The sequence below is a fragment of the Magnolia sinica genome, chromosome 8 (genome assembly GCF_029962835.1).
Source record: "Magnolia sinica isolate HGM2019 chromosome 8, MsV1, whole genome shotgun sequence".
In the NCBI taxonomy this organism is placed as follows: domain Eukaryota; kingdom Viridiplantae; phylum Streptophyta; class Magnoliopsida; order Magnoliales; family Magnoliaceae; genus Magnolia; species Magnolia sinica.
The window spans coordinates 32001030-32020381 of NC_080580.1; the positions used below are offsets into that span (position 1 = coordinate 32001030).

General features: G+C 38.4%; 2 long non-coding RNA genes across 2 annotated transcripts; both read left to right on the top strand.

The window, feature by feature from the left end:
• Positions 1-4: 4 nt before the first annotated feature.
• LOC131253191 (uncharacterized) lies at positions 5-15280 on the top strand. Its single transcript, XR_009175004.1, has 3 exons — positions 5-502; positions 13658-13820; positions 15189-15280. It is a non-coding gene; the product is annotated as an uncharacterized LOC131253191 (long non-coding RNA).
• Positions 758-3518, top strand: LOC131253192 (uncharacterized). The gene is made up of 4 exons (XR_009175005.1): positions 758-1335; positions 2027-2091; positions 2377-2773; positions 3359-3518. It is a non-coding gene; the product is annotated as an uncharacterized LOC131253192 (long non-coding RNA).
• Positions 15281-19352: the final 4072 nt, after the last annotated feature.

The following is a 19352-nucleotide window of genomic DNA, read 5'->3' on the forward strand; positions in this document are numbered from 1 at the left end:
TTTTCCATTTAAAGTGGTACTTGGAATGCGCAACTTGTCATTTCAGGTACGGAAAGCGTAAAAGAACTGATCATCCATCTATTCAGGTTATGTTTTCCCTGCCATCCTAAACTCTTAGCAAGTACAAATAAAATTGTTGCATTTCCATTTCAGCCAAACATTCAATTTGGGGTACTTCCAATAGCTGGCTAAACCACCTGATAATTTAGAATAAGATATTCAAACTATGTGGTTACACCCAAAAGGTTTTCTTCATGTTTGTATTCCATATTTGGATTTCATGCATATAGATGTAATAATGCTTTTTTAGTATCTTCCAGGTATTGACCTTAGTTGTTTTTCTTTCTTTATTTTAACACACGCACTCATATCCTGTGCAGCTAAAGTGAGATGGAGTCGACTGTGGCAGACATGAATTAAGGATTTTCAACTGGGACTCTTGATGCATGAATGATTTGTGGAGTGAAGGGAGCTGATGGATTCTAGAGGATGGCCAACAAGGGTATGCACATGCCACTCCAAATTGCTGACTTCACCACTTCATATTACACTACAAGAAAGTGGGCCATTACCGACTCTTTTTTTCGCCGATGACTAATACGAACTGCGGGCAAAGGTAAGAATCGTTGGGCTTCGTGTGGCTGTTGACGATAGGAGGAGCCACCGAAAGCGTGGTGTTAGGGAACTCTTTGCGCTGATTAAAAGCAACCGCTAGAAAAAGCTAAAAGAAACAAGCGTTTTTCTCATGTCATCTCTCTTCCAGTGCCCTCCATCCCCATTCCCTCTCTCTCTCTCTCACTCCTAGCGCCCTCCGCCTCCATTCTCTCTCTCTCTCTCTCTCTCTCTCTCTCTCTCTCTCAGCACCCTCTTCCCCTAGTACCTTTCCCTCCCTCCCTCTCTCTCTCTCTCTACAACTTGGAGCAGATCTAGTTTTGATTTCCTTTAGCCTTTCCCCCTTCACTCGTTTTTAGGGTTTTGAATATGGCTTGGAGCAAATCTAGTTGAGGTCGAAGCATTTGGTGGAGGGTTTCTTGTAGAAATTGCATTTTGTGAGAAGTCCTGTTTTTTGATTTTTTAGGCGTTTGGAGTTATAGATCTGATTGGCATTAAAGTGCAAATTCCAGACGTGCTGAAGAAAGGGGAAGAGGAGTCCGATTTCTAGACGTGCAGGGGCCTAATTTTATCATGTGAGGTGGGTTTTTTCAAAGGGATTTTGAAGATTCTCGAGAAGGACGAGCAAAATTCTATGGGGTGGGACTGGAAGAGATTTTTAAGATATTTTTTGAAGTGAGTTTTGATCCTTGCAAGGAAGCTACTTCGTTCTTCTGATGATGTGTAATCCTCATAATAACTCTGTGATAGGCACTGGATTCTCATTTTCAGTTTTTAATTTTTAATTATTTTTTTTCCAGTTCCTTATCCTAGAACTAAAATGCAGATGAACTGTTTGATCCTTGGCCCCAAGATATACAGCATACTCATTTTCAGTTTGTGTAATGTTCTGTTATCTAGACCATTTGTCAGCTGGGCCCCACTTTGGAAGGACCATTGCTTGAAAAATTCCCCTGGATAGGACCATCCTAAGTTCAATAATTTGGCCTGCAAAGTGACAGTTTAGAAGTGAAATGCGGCAATGGTCCACATTTGGCTTTCAATCTGGGAGGGTTGGGAAGTGTGGTCCATCCACAGCAGGTCACATACCCAAGAATATATAAAGCATGCTTGAGTCTTCAAGTTAAGCTTCCTTTATTTCAGGTATCGTCAGATTTCAGGGAGTGGGGCCTAGGACTGGATATGAGCTCAAGTTTTTTGCTGATTTATTTGGGCTTATCAGGCCAAAATCTCTTTGAAATTCGTGTGTGTGTGTGTGTGTGTGTGTGTGTGTGTGACCATCAATGTAGAGATTTAGTTAAGTGTGTGGTCTCTTTACCTTTATTTCCTGAAACCTTGGCTGAGGAGAAGTCTTGTGCTCAACTATGGCTATTATGATTGGATCTACTCATTTCTGGTTTTTCCTATGTAACAGGGGACTTCACTTCTTTATATTTTACTGCGTCGATGCTTGTCCATTTCTGTGCACCCAACAATCCTGTATGTGGCTCATATAAAGATGATTTTTTTTTCTTTCTAATTGTTTAGCACATTTCATTTTGGTTAACTTGTCATTTGAAGCTTACAGTTCAAGTTCTGTGATATTCTTACATTTGCAACTTCTTTTACTTTGACTTCTTTATTACTTACATATGCAATTTCTTGTTTTCATTTTTTTGATAAGTATTATTGTTTAACACATTTTTTTGAATCATCTTCTCCACTAAACTTTCCTTTAATTGAGTACTAATCCCCACCAAACTTTCCTTTATGTTCCTATCTTAGGCTAAAAGAAAAGTATGGCCAATTGAGAAGCTGAGGAAGTTTGAGGTCCCCAAAGCTCCAAAATATATTTTCCTATCATTTGTCTACTGTGACATGCACCAATACACTGCCAACACTCTTATGTAACCTCTCTTGCTGCAGTAGAAAAAAAAAATGTAATTTCTATCTCAAAATCCTCAAGCAAATTTCATTTATTTTTTGTGTTAGTTTCATTTGATAGCATACGAAAGACACGTCTCTTCAATTTATACATTTTCTTGTGGAAGGTCTTTTCTTGTTTGACAGGGAACTTTATTAACACAAAGATCTCTAAAAACATGTTTTCCCAATCTGAGCTACAATCAAATTGTAGGACACTTTTTTTTGCCCTTATGTTTGTCATCCCCTGCTCAATTAAGTGTTTTTTTGGATTAGAAGACTCACCAAATTCTAGTTATAAATGCAGTTGGAAAGAGACTACAAGTGTGTGTATTCACCTTTAAATAAAAAAATAAATAAATTCTGAAATGGTTTTCATTCATTTTCTCACAAATCCTCTAAAGAGTAGGCAAAATAGATAAAAGACCCATTTCAGATTTATTTATTTTTTTCTTTCTTTTTGAAACGAATGGTCTTTTTTTTGGGTGAGAAGGAAACTTGTTGGTCTTTTCTGTTATGCATCAGCTCAAACAAAATTGCATTTACTTGATAAATTAGTCTGGGTATCAACCTTGCCACTGCAGATGTTATCATTCTCTATGAAAGTGATTGGTGTACATTTTCCATTCTGCTTTGCTAGTAGCATTTTAAATTGGTATTTTTTACTGTTTGGCTTCATCTCTCTTATGTATATGCCAGTTTTTCCAGGTTGAGAGAAAAATCAATTTGGTTTATGATGGTGGAAGGAAGTGTAGGCTAATGGGTCTAATTTCTCACACTATTTTTAATGGTGGATGCCATGCTCTTGGGTATATATGGCTTTCATTGATCTACTTTTTTGTAGAAAAATAATGCTGCCTAGATGCCTAGCGGTGTTGATAGCAATCAGGTTGTAGACCTTTATCCTATATATGCATTGACAGATGCAGGTGAAAAGTTTGGAGCTCTATTATGAGCATCATTTCTTTGATTTCTATTTTCTTTCTAGACTTTTCATGGTGCTTGTGTTATTATTGTCAGGGCTCAAAGGAGAATATATATTCCTTACAACAAAAAAACAAGGAAACTTGCAAAAGCTATGCCAAGAAAATATGGTAACATTCATAGATTTGTTGTAGAAAAACTCAACTTCGCCCAATCAAGTCGACCTGATCATATACCATCAGCCATAGCCGACCAATGGGGCTAACCTTTGCCCGTAGCCAGTTTTAAGGGCTGCTGGAAAAGGCTGTTTTACAAGGTTGGGCATGAGGCCCACCATTTGTGTGGCATCTAATTAACCAATCCAATAGGATTGCTCTATCATGAAATTAAACATTTGTGTAACATCTATGTAGTCTCTGCTTTCTATATAAACTGTAACAGAATCTGAACCAAAGTGAGAAAACAACCTTCTCTCTCTCTCTCACATCTTTTACATACTTTACATACTTGTACAATGAGAGTATCAAACAGTTTACATGTTTGAGGGAGGTCGTTTAAATCCTTAGGAGTTTTTTTGCTATGGTCCCTTCCTATGAACACTGCTGATATTCAAATAAAGCTAAAGAGATTGGAGCAGTTCTATAGTGGCAACAAAATGAGGTGTGTTTGCTGGCATAGTTAAAATTGGCTCTCAAAATCCGCATTGTGTGTTTTAAGGGCCTGTTTGGTTTATCCATGGCTTTATACATTTTCTTACACTTTGTATTCTAGTTTCTAAGGGCCTGTTTGGTTGCCACTTAAAGATGTGTTTATCTCATTTTATTCAATCGTGATTATGTATTAGAGATCTTATTCAATTGTAATTATGTATTAGAGATAAATTCTTTTGGTAGGGATTAAAAATAAAACCAACAACTTATAACTGTGGTCTCTAATACATAATTAAAAATAAAACCACAATCATGTAAATGGTCTTCGGACTTGCTCCAATGGCTAATGTTGTAGCTTCTTTCCGTTGTTTCCAATTTGTGTTCTTCTATGAAAAATTGGCAATTCTATGCCCTATAGCCTATGGACCTTCAAATCCTATGGTTAAGGAATTCCACTCCCACCATGGAATATTACATGGAACTTTGTTGATAATTTTTACATCTTGTATCAGTTTCAGGTGTCAACCTTGTTAACCTTAAATCAGAGGCCTAGATCTTCCATTCGTTTAGTCATGGGCCTGGCAGAGATCCTGCCTACTTTGATCTCATTGGAAGTAAGTCATAGTTCAAGGCCTTCGTCAAGATCCTAAACATTGGTTCGACCTTTGATGATCTAGGACTGACCCACATCCTTAGATAGCCTGGTGCAGTTGCTCCATGGAAAAGATAGACGGCAAAGGACTTGTTCCTGGGGAGAACTATGGTCCCCTGCCTTGGCTTGGCAATGGGTCTGGTTCATGTTCATGCTAACTGGCAATGGCTCGGCTTGGCTTTGGTGTAGAAAGTTCCGTGTGCTAACAAGGAAGCCCGTGTCTTGGTTGCAGTCTGTCCTCTATTTATTTATGTCTTTATTATTTATGAAATGTTTATTTTATGACCTGATTGCAATTTAAAAAAATATATTTTTTTGAATGGTGAAAATTTCAAATATATTGCCTAATCCACAAAACAACTAGTTGTTTTCCAAGTCCAACATCCATATGAATTTTCTTTAGCATTTCCTTGACTAATATGGCTCCAAAAATATTCCTTATTGCAATATGTACCAGATTGTTATTTGGACTCCTGGCTGAGCACTGGATGTTTAATTCATGCAGTGTCTTGTCGAGTACAATGTAGCATTAGCATCAATCTGCTTCATAAAGAATGGAAATGCTTCCTTAACTCTTGCTAATATGAAAATGCCATGTTTTCCTTTGTTTCTGATGTTATGGGATGAAATAGTCTAGTATGTTTCCCCAATAAATTCAATTTATATTGTTTTCAATTGGCATCTGTCTACCTAGTATCATTAGTAGTCAGGTGGTCTGGGATCTGGCATTTAAAAGAGATCTTGCAGATGATGAATTTGATGAAATGCACTAACAGTCTACAAAATGCTCCTCTGATTAAGGTAGCCACTTTCACCCACCATACACATTTCTAGGTGGTATTACCTAATCTCTTTTTGAAATAACTTGTGTTTTTTGGTCACTTTGCTTCAATTGTTGGTGTGAAGTAGCTCAGATCCTTCTTTCCAAATGGTGAATTACTTTTTGCTGGGCCTTCAGACTATAGTTATTCTAAATGCCTTTTGCATTATTGCATTTGCGGCAACTTTTCTGTTCCTTTTGTTTCAATGAATTTTACTTGGTTTGTTCTTTGCCTTCAGGTATTGTGGACGGAGTCAGCCACACAGTCCCAATCTATGAAGGTTATGCTCATAGCTCTCAGAGAAACATAATGAATCACCATCATCAACATCATCTAAAGCTATCTATCTATCTATCTATCTTATTCTAAAAAATATCCCTGCTAATGCGGACTGTAAACTGAATATTTGTGATTTTGGGCTTGCATGTGTATCATTCAATGATGCTCCATCAGCTATTTTCTGGATTGTATGTTGCTCTTCCGTGTTGTGTTTGATGCCTGTTATTTGCAGCTTCTGACCATGATTAATATCTGGCCTTTTGGATTTTATTGTGATCGGCTTTTATTTCTCTTATAATGTTATGTACTTGATTGTCTGTTTGATTATGATGCCATGTTTGTTATGCACTTGTGCTCATGATCCCATGTCTTATACATGTATTTATTTGCAGGATTATGTAGCAACCAGATGGTATCATGCTCTTTACAGGAGCATTGAAAGTGTTTGATGGTGGTTTTCCTTTCCTCGACATTGTCTGATATATGATTTTGTCATTGGTTTCCTCTTCAATCTAAATGCAGTGATTTAAACATGTCCATCTAATAAATGTAGGATATCAACTGAACTTGCTGCCTTGTCTAGTCAGCAACATGGTGCCTTGTTTCAAAACCAAAGCAACAACAATAATTTGTTCCAGCAAAATCTAGGCATATCCAATGATCTCTCAAGTGATCCCAACCAACATTCACACAGGTGGTTACTACTTGGTTTAAGTAAATAAATCTTCAAGTATAGGACTAGCCCCCCTTTTGATGGCTATCTATTAGTTCTTTCGAGTAGTATATCATGATACACGTAGATGCTAAGATTCTTTCATTCCTTTAGTTTTATCCATGTTTTAATCAAATCTATAATGTGATGGTTCTTCTATTGGTACGTGTGGCCCATTTGTCATTTCTTTATAAATTTTAGCATATTATCCTTCATGGGAAGTGAGAAATTGGAGGATAGTCCCAATGCATTAGAATTTAAAATGGTAGTTAGTATCTTGATGTACCCATTTCGTACATGGGGGGCTCATTATCGTTGATCCACAATATTGATCTTGTGGGAACCATTGCAGATTGAGGATGAGCCATGCTCTTCTAGATTGAGAGACTGTAACCATTTTTGGGCATGGTCCATTGACAGTGAGTAATAGTGTATTACATTGTGTTTTTGGATTTTCGGTAATTGGCATTTTTTTATACGAGGTTTGCCATCTCATGCACAATATGAAAGGTGGATGTTGATGCAGCAGCAGTTAAAATAGTCATGGCTGGAGCTGGGTGTGAAAATGGTAGTAAAGTGGAACAAGTAAGAAATGGCCTTCATATTGTTATATTTAACATTGTTGCTTTGTGGAATAAAACTGCAAATCCCATATAAAAGAGAGGATATGTGGCTATTAGAGTCTTTTTTCTTCACTTTGAAACTGGACTTTATGGAGGATGCGTTTTCTTAGGTTTGAGACATGTCTTACCATTTCTTTACTTTGTTATTATTGAGATTAATGCCCCTAAAATTGATTTATCAGATTTTATTATGCCTTTCTTTTAATAAAAGATGTTTGAGATCCTATCTTGATCTCTGTAAGTTTATTTGCTGATTTGTTGTTTATTGAGATCCTATCTTCCTTCCTTTCTTTCTTTCTTCTTCTTACTTGGTTTCTTTCTTCTTCTTTTTATTTATTTATTTATTTATTTATTTTTATTAGCTGAGTGCAGATGATGTCCATTGTTAATGGTCAATCTATGCATTAGTGGCTAGTTGAATCCACAACCCTTCACAACTCTCATAACTGGTCTTTTTGTTGGTGCGCAAGTAATCACAAAGTGTGAAGGTAAGCAGGAACTGATTTGAGCAAGGGAATGGAGAAGCTTCAGCTTCAAAATGTTATCAAGTATGAACAGCTAGGAGGCAGGAACAGGAGCACAAATCAAAAACACAATTCAAAGTGACAGTAGCACCTGGGTAGAAAATTTTGCAGCCGAGGTTGTGCAGTTCTTATGATGTTGTGTTTTTTTTTTTTTTTTGTCCAGCATGAGCATGCATATCTGACATCTTTTATTATTGTTTTTTTTTTTTCTTTTAACCTTCATCATCATCATCATCTAAGCCTTATAGTAGGCAGTCGTCTAAGTCCAGAATGGTTCTTGTAAATTCTATTCCTAAACCACTCGAAGCTTGGCTCACATTCAGCTGGTTCCAAGGATTCCAATCTATGTGCGGGCACTGTAAAGGAATAACAATTCTTCCACTGTCTCTCTCTGTCTTTGTTACCATTGCCAATTTAATACCTGACTCAGGCAAGTCACGACTCAACTCAAGACCGAAGGAATCGATCCAAGTTGCTGAGTCTAAAAAACATGGATGGGGCTGATTTTTGCACAAGGTGATCCTCATGGTGGCAGGGCATGGGCAAGCCAGGCCCACTTTCACCCCATCTTTAACCAGTCAGTATCTGCAAATAGCTCGTGTGGGTGTAACAAATTCCTCTAGAATACCGTTTACTGGAATTGATATTTCCAAAGAAGGGGATTTTTTGGAGTTATTGTTGTACATGCTTATGTCAAAGGCTCGATTTTGAGCCACAAAACCGTTTACTGGAATTGATATTTCCAAAGGAGGGGATTTCTCCTGCCCCTTCTGCTACGTCCATTTACAACTTCTTAGGTACAGATGATTCATTCTTTTTGCAATATAGCATTTCTTGCAAACTTGATTCACTTTACATTCCCTTTATGAAACTACTGATTCACTTCACATTCCGTTCTTGTATTCGAAAGTAGAAAATGCATGACAGAACTTTTTCTCTGCATATCATTGTAAAAATCTGTAATAATTTAAAATTGTTCTCATTTAGCACTTATTATGTGGATATATTGTAGAGAAAGACATCTAACAGATGTTTAACTTCATGGAGTGATGAAGTCTCATGGTTATGTTTTCCTTTTATGTCCACTTACATAGACATACACAACTGATTGTTTGTCAAAATAACTCGAAGTATACTCCAGGTTCGTATGTGGTCTCTTACATTTATAGTTTGCTGAATTCCCAGTTATGCACATAATTTCAGTGGAATGCAGGGTTTTATCTTGTAGGGAGAGCAGGTTTTTAGATCTGATCCCTTATCCTAGACGGAATACTCAGCTGAGCCAACATGCGCATGAAGGGATCCATTGATACACTTTCTACTTTCCATCATCCAAATTTGAAGTCTCTAGATATAATAGTAAATTTCTGACAGTGAGTAAGATTGTCTTGTGATCTTTATTTTGTGGCCTATGAAATATATGTTGAACCTAGTAGATCTTCAACAACATAGGGAAGACAAAAACCTTTAAACTAATGGAGTTTCAATGGTCCCATAGTCTCTCTAAATCAACAGTCTTATATGTAGAGATAAAGGCAGGCAGTTAGTTTTAAAATTATGATTTAAATATCTTGATACTACAATCAAGAATTAAATGAGTTTGTGACAAAGAATTTAAGCATGGATGGCATTGACTTGAATATATTAGATTTATTTTTTGTGCAGTTAGGAAAATCTTTTTCCTTGGGCGACCCAAATGCCAAGATTAGTGTCCTCCATGCAGCCCTGTCTTTTGAAGCCCCCAAATTATTTAAATCTTGTTATGTGCAAAACAACATAAACCCGTTGTAATCTCCCTTTGTGCAGGTTCTGGACTGTGGTGAGAAGATTGAGCTTTTGGTAGACAAAACAGAGAACCTCCGCTCACAGGTGGTGAACCTCAATATCATTGAGGGCTTGAACCTGTTGAAGGACTCCGAAATACTGGTGCTGATGCCTTTTACTGTTACACAGCTCACCAAAGATCGACAGAAGAAACGAGTCCCTTAGAAACAATGGCAATCATTAGCAACAAGGAGATCATTGACATTAACCAAGGTATATTAGCTGCTTAGAATGGTGTTAAAAAAAAAAAAAAAAACTAGGATGCATGTGGGTCACCTTTTCTTCTTTTTTTTTTTTGACAAGAAAGATTTTCTCTATTGCTACGGATTGTTGGTGGCTATGATTACAATAGCTACGGGTTTAATCCGTAGCAAGATTTTAACGGGCTACCAATGGCTACGGTCGCACTGTGGGCTATTCACATTTAGCTACGGATTTTATTCGTAGCTTTGGACCAATTTTCTGGTAGTGTAGCAAAAAACTGAAGATTTAGCGGCGTCCAGCACAATTATTAGTAAAGGTGCTGATCGCCGATAAAGCCTTTACCGACTGAGGCTTTACCGGCTGCTGCGGGCAAAGGATTTAGTGGCGGTTTTTTAGGCCTTTGCCGACGGTTTTAACCGCCGGTAAAGGCCAGTTTTCTTGTAGTGAATTACTTCACATGAGTACACGTGTGTGCCTCACTTTGCCCCATCTATTCATTGACTCCCGTCTTGGTATGAAGCTGCTTTACACACACACACACTGGCATTTAATGACAAAAAAATTCTCTTAAGTACAATACAAGTTCTCATTAATTAATGCTAATTAATGTTAAGAGAGGGCGTTTGCTCCACGGTGGTAGCTGAGCTCTTTTGGAAATAATCCCCAGCTTGGGTGGGCCCTGCTTTGGTGTTAATGTAAAAATCCACCCTGACCATCAACTGTGTCACCCCATATTAGACCTAGGAACCGAAAATCAATTCCATCCATGGTTAAAGTAGACTACACAATTGGAAATAATGTGCAAAAATAAGCTCACCTTACAAAATGATTCCTTTGATGAGGTGCTCTTAAATGAAGTATGGCTGTGATTTTTGAGTTCTACACGTAACCTTTGGTATGGCATTGAATGATTGGAGTGGATTGCACTTACTCATAACCGTGGGTCCTGTAAAAATCAAAGGTAGACGTCTCCCCCTCTACTGTTTCATTGGTGTGGCGTACCTGGATCAAAAGTCAGTATGATATTTTGTCTTGAGAAGTAGAATGACCTGCCACATTTGATGGTCGCAGTGGATCTCACATGCGCATCACAACATCACTGATGGGCCAATAAAAATAAGGTTAGGCGTCCTCTTCTGCCGTTAAACTTCTTGGGCTCCGTTACAAGAAAAAAGGGTCATGTTAGCCAAGACAAAAAAAAATGAGGATTAAGTGCAGCCCCTTCCTCATGCAGCACAGTTCGTCGCTGGTCATGCGGCCCACCTTGATGTAGGTATTATATATCCACGCTGTTCATTGGTTTTTTCAGCTCATTTTAGAACACTAATAATAAAAAATGAAGCAGTTAGAAATCTAAGTGGTCCACATCATAGGAAATAGTGGATATTGAATTCTTGCCATTAAAAATTTCCTAGGGCCATCGTAATTTTTACTTGGCACCCAACTTATTGAAAAGGTCACAATGACCTTGACAAAATAAAATAAAAATAAAAAACAAATTTCAGCTTGATCCAAAACTTTTGGACCACAAAAAATTTAATGCCCACTAAGCACAGTTTCTGTAGTGTGGTTCACCTGAGAATTTTATCTGCTTCATTTTTAGAATCATGTCCTATCATGAGCTGAAAATATGGATGCAGGGCATGGATATACAATACGTATATCAAGGTAAGCCCAAGGTCAGGATGCACAGTAATGCTTGAGAACCAGTTGTGCCTAATTTATATATATTTTTGAAAAACGCACCTTCCCTTGGAATCGGAAGAAGTTTAACAGGGTGAGATAAAGATAACCTTGATTTTTGATATGGCCCACCGTGTCATGTATGTAAAATCCATTCCCACCATCAGATGTGCAATCTCATTGCAAGTCTAGAGCCAAAATATAAGGCATACTTGTAATTCAGGTGAGCCACACCAATATAACAGTTGAAGTAGAGATGTCCACCTTTGATTTTTACCGGACCCTTGTGTGAAATCCACTCCAACCATCAGATGGGAAAGAAAAGGCTAGGTGACAGACCCAAAAATAAGATCGACACGTGATTCAAATGGGCCTCATCAAACGAACCATTTTGGAGGGTGAGATTTTTCAGCACGCTGTTTCCAATTGTGCGGTCCACCTGAACCACCAGTGGGGTTGATTTTCAGTCCCTAAGTCTAATATGGGGTGACACACGTGATGGTCGGGTGTATTTTACTATAGCACCACAATGGGGCCCACCCAAGCCAATGACCATTTTGAAACGTGTTTCAAAGGTAACGTGAAGCAAAGTCCTACCTTTCTCTCAACATTAATTAGTATTAATTAATTTGAACCAGTTGGACAGTCCAACTAGTGTGTGAGCATTTCTCATCTACATGAACCATGGATGGAATTGATTTTGGATTCCTATGTCTAACATGGGGTGACATAGGTGATTGTCAGAGTGGATTTTTACATTAACACCAAAGCGGCCCCACCCAAGCTAGGAATTATTTTCAAAAGACCTCACAAAAAGCAACCGTGGAGCAAACACCCTCTCTTAACATTAATTAGCATTAATTAATGAGAACTTGTACCTAAGAGAAATTTTTTTCTCATTAAATGCCAGCTAGTTGGACCAAAAGGCAATGTCCAACTAGTTGTGTGTGAGCATCTCTCTCTCTCTCTCTCTCTCTCTCTCCCTATATATATATATATATAAAATATTATATATTATTATTATTATTATTATTATTATCTTGCAGCCTATGATCTATGGTAGGGGACCAACTCCTGCTGGCATGTCAATGGTGCCTATGCTATTGCTATGCTATTGCCCGTTGGACGGCTTGGATATATCCTGTAAGTACAAATCATTAACATACTGCTAATTATGTTTTTTTATTTTTATTTATTTTTTTAAAATTTTTTTATTTTATGCCTCCGGTGAATCATGACTCACAAGGCTGGTCAGTTTGCCTTTTCCATTTCACATGTCAAACTTTTACCAGATTTGAACCATTAATTAAGCAGGTCATAGTGGATTGTTGCTCCATAGCTCAATAATCCTATGCGGACAGTGTTCTTTTCTTTTTCTTTTTTTCCTCATTTGCATGTTAATCGTGGACGTTTATTTTTCATGTCACGGTGCCTATTTATAGGCTGCTGCTCTGATGGTTTAAATAGTCCAGGCAGGTTGATTTTTGAGCTATGGACCCTCTATGGTATGGCCTCCCTGATGTGATTTTTGAGCTAATGGACCCTCCATGATAGGGTCTCCCTGATGGTCTACATCGTGTCAACTGAATTGTGCATCCAAACACACTAATTACTATCACTTTGATGATTAATCTTTCAAAGAAAGAAGAAAAAACATCTATATGACTAAACTGCTTTTAGATTTCCCACTCATGACAGTGCCGAAATGTGCACAATAGTCAATTCTGACCCAGGAAAGCTGCAAAATATCCATGATTGCAAGAACTCGTCTATTTGCAATTTCCCTTATTTATTTATTTATTTATTTATTTTATTTTAAATTTTAAATTTATTTATAATGTTGAGGCCCTGTTTGGTTGCTACTTAAATTTGACTTTATCTCATGTTAGCTAACAATAATTATGTATTAAAGGTTTTGATAGGGATTAAAAATAATCATGATAACCCATGATTCATGTGAGGGTGTGTTTGATTGCACTAAATATCATGAAATTTCATGACATTTCACAGTTACGCAGTCTTATCTGGTACGGAGTATCTTGAACTTTTGTGATATTTGGTGCAACCAAACACAGCCAAAACTATGATATCTAATACATGCTGTTGACTAAAATGAGATGAAATCATTTTAAAGTGGCGACCAAACAGGGAATTCTGGGCACAGTTGACGACGTTGAGGGACAGAAGTAGGACAACTTCAAACTTTGCAAGCTGATTCATTCTCTCCTGGCTCATATTACTTCACAGGCAACAGCCTGGAGCTGCACTACCGGCACCACCACCACAGCATAGAGGTGGTAAAAGGAGCAGCGGATCCAGCAAGGGACGGCAAAGCAATGACAATGGCCGTGGTCGCCGGTATCATCCATATTGATTTATCTTTGATGACCCAGCACCTGCCAGATTTCAGGTAGCACATCTGTCTTCCGTAACGTGCCCATACTTTGGTTTTGTTGAAGGTTTTGGATAAAGCCAGCAATTGATCTTATTAAAAAATATATATCAGATAACCAATAATTTCACAACTCTGAAAAGTAGAATGCTGAATGGGTGTATTCTCTACTACACATTGTGCCTTTCTTCTCCCTTCAAGTACAGAGTTTCAGTTGCATCTGGAATCATGAAATTTGATCAAACTAAACATTATTTTTGACAGCAAAACTCTACCAGAAGAATTACTTTCATTTGAGAAAATCACCCATTTGAGTGACTAACTCAGATGTTGCTGCTGAAATTTAACTACCAGATGAATTACTTTCATTTGAGAAAAGACACCCATTTGAGCGACTAACTCATGAGTGGGCTTCATTTAATAAAATAAAATAGAATAAAATAAAAAGCTATTCACAAGGTAGTGCATCTGCTGTAGTCCAAATCCATGTTGGTTAATTCTCCTCAACTATCAATTATTTATTTATTTATTGTACACATTTGGCCTAGCTGATGATAGTACCAGCCTGATTTGTAGGTAATGACAGTGGTCCCCGCCTGATGAGTGGCATGGATCTTGTTTGGATGTGTTACGTTTCCATCTCTGATTAGGGTAGCCTCTGCATTGCTTGTCAACCAAATAATCCCGATGCCCCTACTTAGGTGAGCCTTTGCTATTGTGGACCCATTAGTGTGGAGCGGTCAGCTTTCCTCAGTGGAGCAACTGGTCATAGAATCACTCAAACTTGTATCTGTTAAAATCATGAAACGAAATTCAATATGCTTAAGAGCCTGTTTGCACACAACTGGTGCTGAACTGCAGATCAGTTGAATAGGATTAGAATTAGCTCCATCCATTCATTTCTAGTGGGGAGATGAAAGAAAATTGGTAGAACTGCTGGATTCTGCCAGCTTCCAGCTTCCATCCCTGAAAGTTTTTGAGATGCGTGCACCGTCTCATATTCGAATCCTTTCCTGTGACAAATCTGAAAAACTTGGATTTTTTTTTCATTTTTAATTCCATATTCTATCATTCCTAACACACCTTCGGAATTTTAAATTTGGAGAAAATGAGGAGGTATGGCCAGAATTACCCCCTCAGTGAATGGAGATTGCCAGAGTGGATTAAAGGCAAAAGATGTCTTTTCTTTTGGTGTTAAACCAAAAAATGGTAACACCCATTTCAGTTTGGACTATTCGCAGCAATGAAAGCCTGTAAACAATGCAAGAAAAACAAGGAAAGAAACTGTTAATAAAAACCCACTTAACTTCCACTAACGAGCTCAACAATGTATATCTATCCCAAGAAAATACAAGCAGTACTACATCTCCAACTCATCTATGAAAGGCTGAAATCCAATCACAACCATTGAGGGCCTGCAGTTCTATAGATAGCAACTCATTCCTGCAACAACCTGCTACAGCCTACAGCTAGGCAAAAGGTGACATTCCCTCAGACTTCTTTTTCTTTTCTTCTTTTTTATTGTTTATTTTTTTGATGTATTCTATTTGTATCACTTGTATTCTTACATAATCGTTTGCAATGTATTTTTAGGTGATAGAGTAAGATATGTGGGTCCACTACATTCATTTGGATTTCCTCCTCTTCATGCTTCTCAAAGGTACCTTCTCTTCTTGCATGCGCCTATGTTGTAAGCTGCACAATTTTCTTATGATTCTATAATTTGCTCTATTTTGGTGCAATCTACTCCTGCTCACTTTTTCTTCTAGAGATGTGGAGGGGATCATTGAAATTTAACCTTTTCAAGAGTTCTTTCAACAAGCTCACTTTTAGGGGGAAATAGTATTTTCAATATTATGTGGACTATGCATTTGACATTGATAGCGTCATTTACCCTTGTTAGCTTGAATTTGTTCTTTTAATTCGTGTTGAAAGGCATGCTATACCTCATGAAGCATAAAGCCATAAACCTTGGACAATTAGCATAAGTGATTTGAGGCGTATGCTTCATACCAAAAACTACACTTCATATTATAATCATACTCCTAGATGCATTACAATGGTGAAATTGCAAAGTTTCGAGGTTGCATGGGCCTCTTGAATTTGTAGAATATGACACTGATGAAGGGATGCTTGGTGGTAGAGTATTGGGGAGACACGGACCTTCTCTGTGAAGTCATTTCTCATATTAGGAGTAGATTCATTATGAAAGTATAGGGCCTTTTAATTATATTCCTTAGGCTACGTTTGGATGCACTATTTGAGTTTGACATGGCAATTTATGTAATCGCCATTGCTGTTTTAGAATGTTTTGGTGCTTTTGATTACATACTATAGCTTTTTCATCAATGTTTGGTCATGAAAGTTGATACTTTCTTCTCTCTTTCTTCCCATTTCAGAAGCCTCCCAAGAAGGAAGTTAAGAAAGCAGCAGCTGCTCCCAAGGCATCTTCTTTTAAGAGGAAATCCAAGGATGGAGATGAAGATGGTTCAAAGACGAGAAAACCAAAGAAGAAAAATGATCCTAATGCACCAAAGAGAGCTGTGTTTGCTTTCATGTTCTTCTCACAAACTAAAAGAGATGTAAGTTGTTTTTTGTATGCTATGCTGGTTTTTGCTTCTTGTTGCCTTTAAAAGTTTTTGGTATATTATGCATGTGTTTTTCTGTTGTGTAGACTTGCCTCCTCGAATAGGTTGGTTTGTTTAGGGCTTCGGAGAAATGGGTATATCTAGAAATGGATGTGCATTGATCAATGTACAAATCCATTTCTAGATAAACCCATTTCTCCAGAGCCATAAACGAACCAACCTATTTGAGATGGTAAGTTTACACAATAAAAAAGCAAGAAATATATCATCGAAATTCAATGGATGATATATTATTTCAAAATTTCTTTTTTTTAATTTATGAGAATCACTGACGGCTGAATTTTGGCACTCGCTCTTACCGTTGGAACCGCCGATGGTTTTGGCCGTCGCCATTACTGTCAGTAACGCTAACGGTTTTAATCTGTCGAAAACACCAACAGCTTGCCGACACACCCTTTGTCGACAGACCTTGTGACAGTTAAAATCCGTCGGAAAAGGTCATTGCTGATGGTTTTTAACCGTCGGCATTGCCCTGTTTTCTGGTAGTGATGTTCTTGTCATGGAACACCTTTATCCTGTAAGTGTAAATTCTTGAGTTCTCATATGCGTCATTTTAGATTTCCTCGAATTCATTTAATTGAAGTTTACGCAGCGAGCCAGCGTTGCCCAGGTTAAAATTTAGGTTTTTGATAGCTAAGTAGGCTCTATGTTCTAATTCCACAGGTAAGTGGCAAGCTTTCCCATAGACGAGTTGTAACACCCCGTACTTTTCAGTAAAGTGTTACCACATAACCTAACTTAGTATAAATACAAACCTAGCTTAAGCAAACATTCACGTTCATTCTAACCTAAATCCAACCGTTGGAAACAATCCCCATCTGTATATCAAGTTATCCATCCGTCAATTTTCAAGATGAATCATCATACCACCAGAGAGACCTATTTTTAGGATTCCAATTTCAGTGATGGATAAATCTAGCCAGCCATTTTGGATTGAGAACCCTAAATCACGAGATCTACCATTCAAAGTGTCCACGATACCTTATTGGTCAACTCATCATCTCATCATGCAGTTCGACCAGTTGATTGCAAAGACAACCCCTAAAGACCTAGATTAATAGATCCATCACTCATCTGGTTTTCGAAACTCCATCAGACAATACTACACTTACCCATTACAATTTTGCCATTTGATCATTAAATTTATCGATGATTCTCACCTAAATTGGGCTAGAAGCCCTAGAGATCACCAATGACCAGGTTTCGAATCAATCTGACCATCAGAACTTTATTAATCGTAAGATAACCACATGTTTAGAAAGCATGGCCCACCTGAGCATTAGATCCACCTCGTCTTTGGCCAAACCTTCCATTTGAACCCATAGGACATCTTGGACAACGTGGATATTAGAAGAACATCATTTGTGGGGTTTGAATCACCAGATACACTATTCATTAACTCCAAAACCAAGCTATGAGTGACACACAAGCTGAAATTATATGACCTTACTACATGGGCCTTAAATCCCACGAATCATCGCTAAGTGGGTAACCTTTGGACCCTAGGACCTTTCAGATAGGGATGGATTAAGATAAAAAAAAATTCTAGCCATTAGATTGTAAGAAAGTGTCATCTTATCACACAAATCAAATCATAGGGCCCACCTAAACTTTGGATCTCCTAATTTCAATTAGATGCCCTGATTGTGACCTCTGAAGTGAATAGACGGATTGGATTTCCTTGATCATCACTATGGACCCCACACCCTCTGCGTGTGTGCACGCTAAGAGTGGTGCACCTGCGATGCACCAGACTAGGGATCTAGTCAAATCGGGTCTGACTCGTGCCTAGCCAAAAGAGGCAAAGGCCTATTCTGCTTTTCCCGCCTGCCAGCATTTTAAATGGACGATGTCAGTTTGCTACACTCGGTGGCCCACCATCGTGTCCCACATGCATGATCCAAACCGTCCATTTGATGGAGGGCCTACGTCTGGACAAACCCCACCCAGCTTCGGACCTTGGAGCACGTGTGCATGCATTCGATTTTCAGTGTGATAGATGCGTGGGTGTGGCATCTACCAAAAATGGAAAATTTTCGTTTCTTCTCTTGTTTTCAAGGCTGGCGATCCGTGCAAGCTCCCCTCCCTGCATCTCGACCGTTCATGCCAGAGAAATCCTAGCAACCCACTCATATCTACGTGGTTTAGGGCTTCCAAACAAAACAATGGTCAGTTTTGGTTGCGCCAATAGTTTGCAAATACCCTAATCAATAGAAACCCTAGCATCTAGTCAATCCCAGCTGTCTATTCCTATCTCTTTCTTTCATAAATAAACCCTAGAAACTGTGTTCTAGTACACCTCCACCTTTCTTGTAGCCGTGGGAGAAAACCCATCCGTAAGTCTCCACCTTCGAACCCACCATGGAAACGTCACCGAAGCTTCGTTTTCTAGCTCCTATAAGCACCGCATGGAAGGTCTAGACCCTCCAGCATCACTGTTTCGAAGGAAGATGGCTAGCTTTTGAATCCACCATTAATGGCTACCTCTTCCTCCCCGACAATCTTCTTCATCTATTCAAAGTGTTTCAAGTCGCATGGTGAAGTCTGAGTCCAGACTTGACTGGTCGTTGGAGAGTTAAAAGGAGAGAAGAACGATGGAGAAAGTAGTGAAAGAGAGTGAGAGCTCAACTCGAGCTGTGCTGCACTAACCCGCTGCCGGGTCAAGGTATCGAGTTGGGTGCTCGACTCATAATGCTTGCTAGTTCAGGACCAAGTTCAGAGCTCCACAAGCTTTAAGAAGGAAGAGAAAGAACATACAGGAGGAGAGAGAAAGAATGGAGAGAGTGTGCATGTGTGTAGCATCGACTCAGCCCAACCTAGTCGCTGGTGTCATTGCCTGAGTCATTGGTTTGAGTTGTATAAGTCAGGTCCGATCTGGTTTAGTCCAGCAATTGATGGTGTA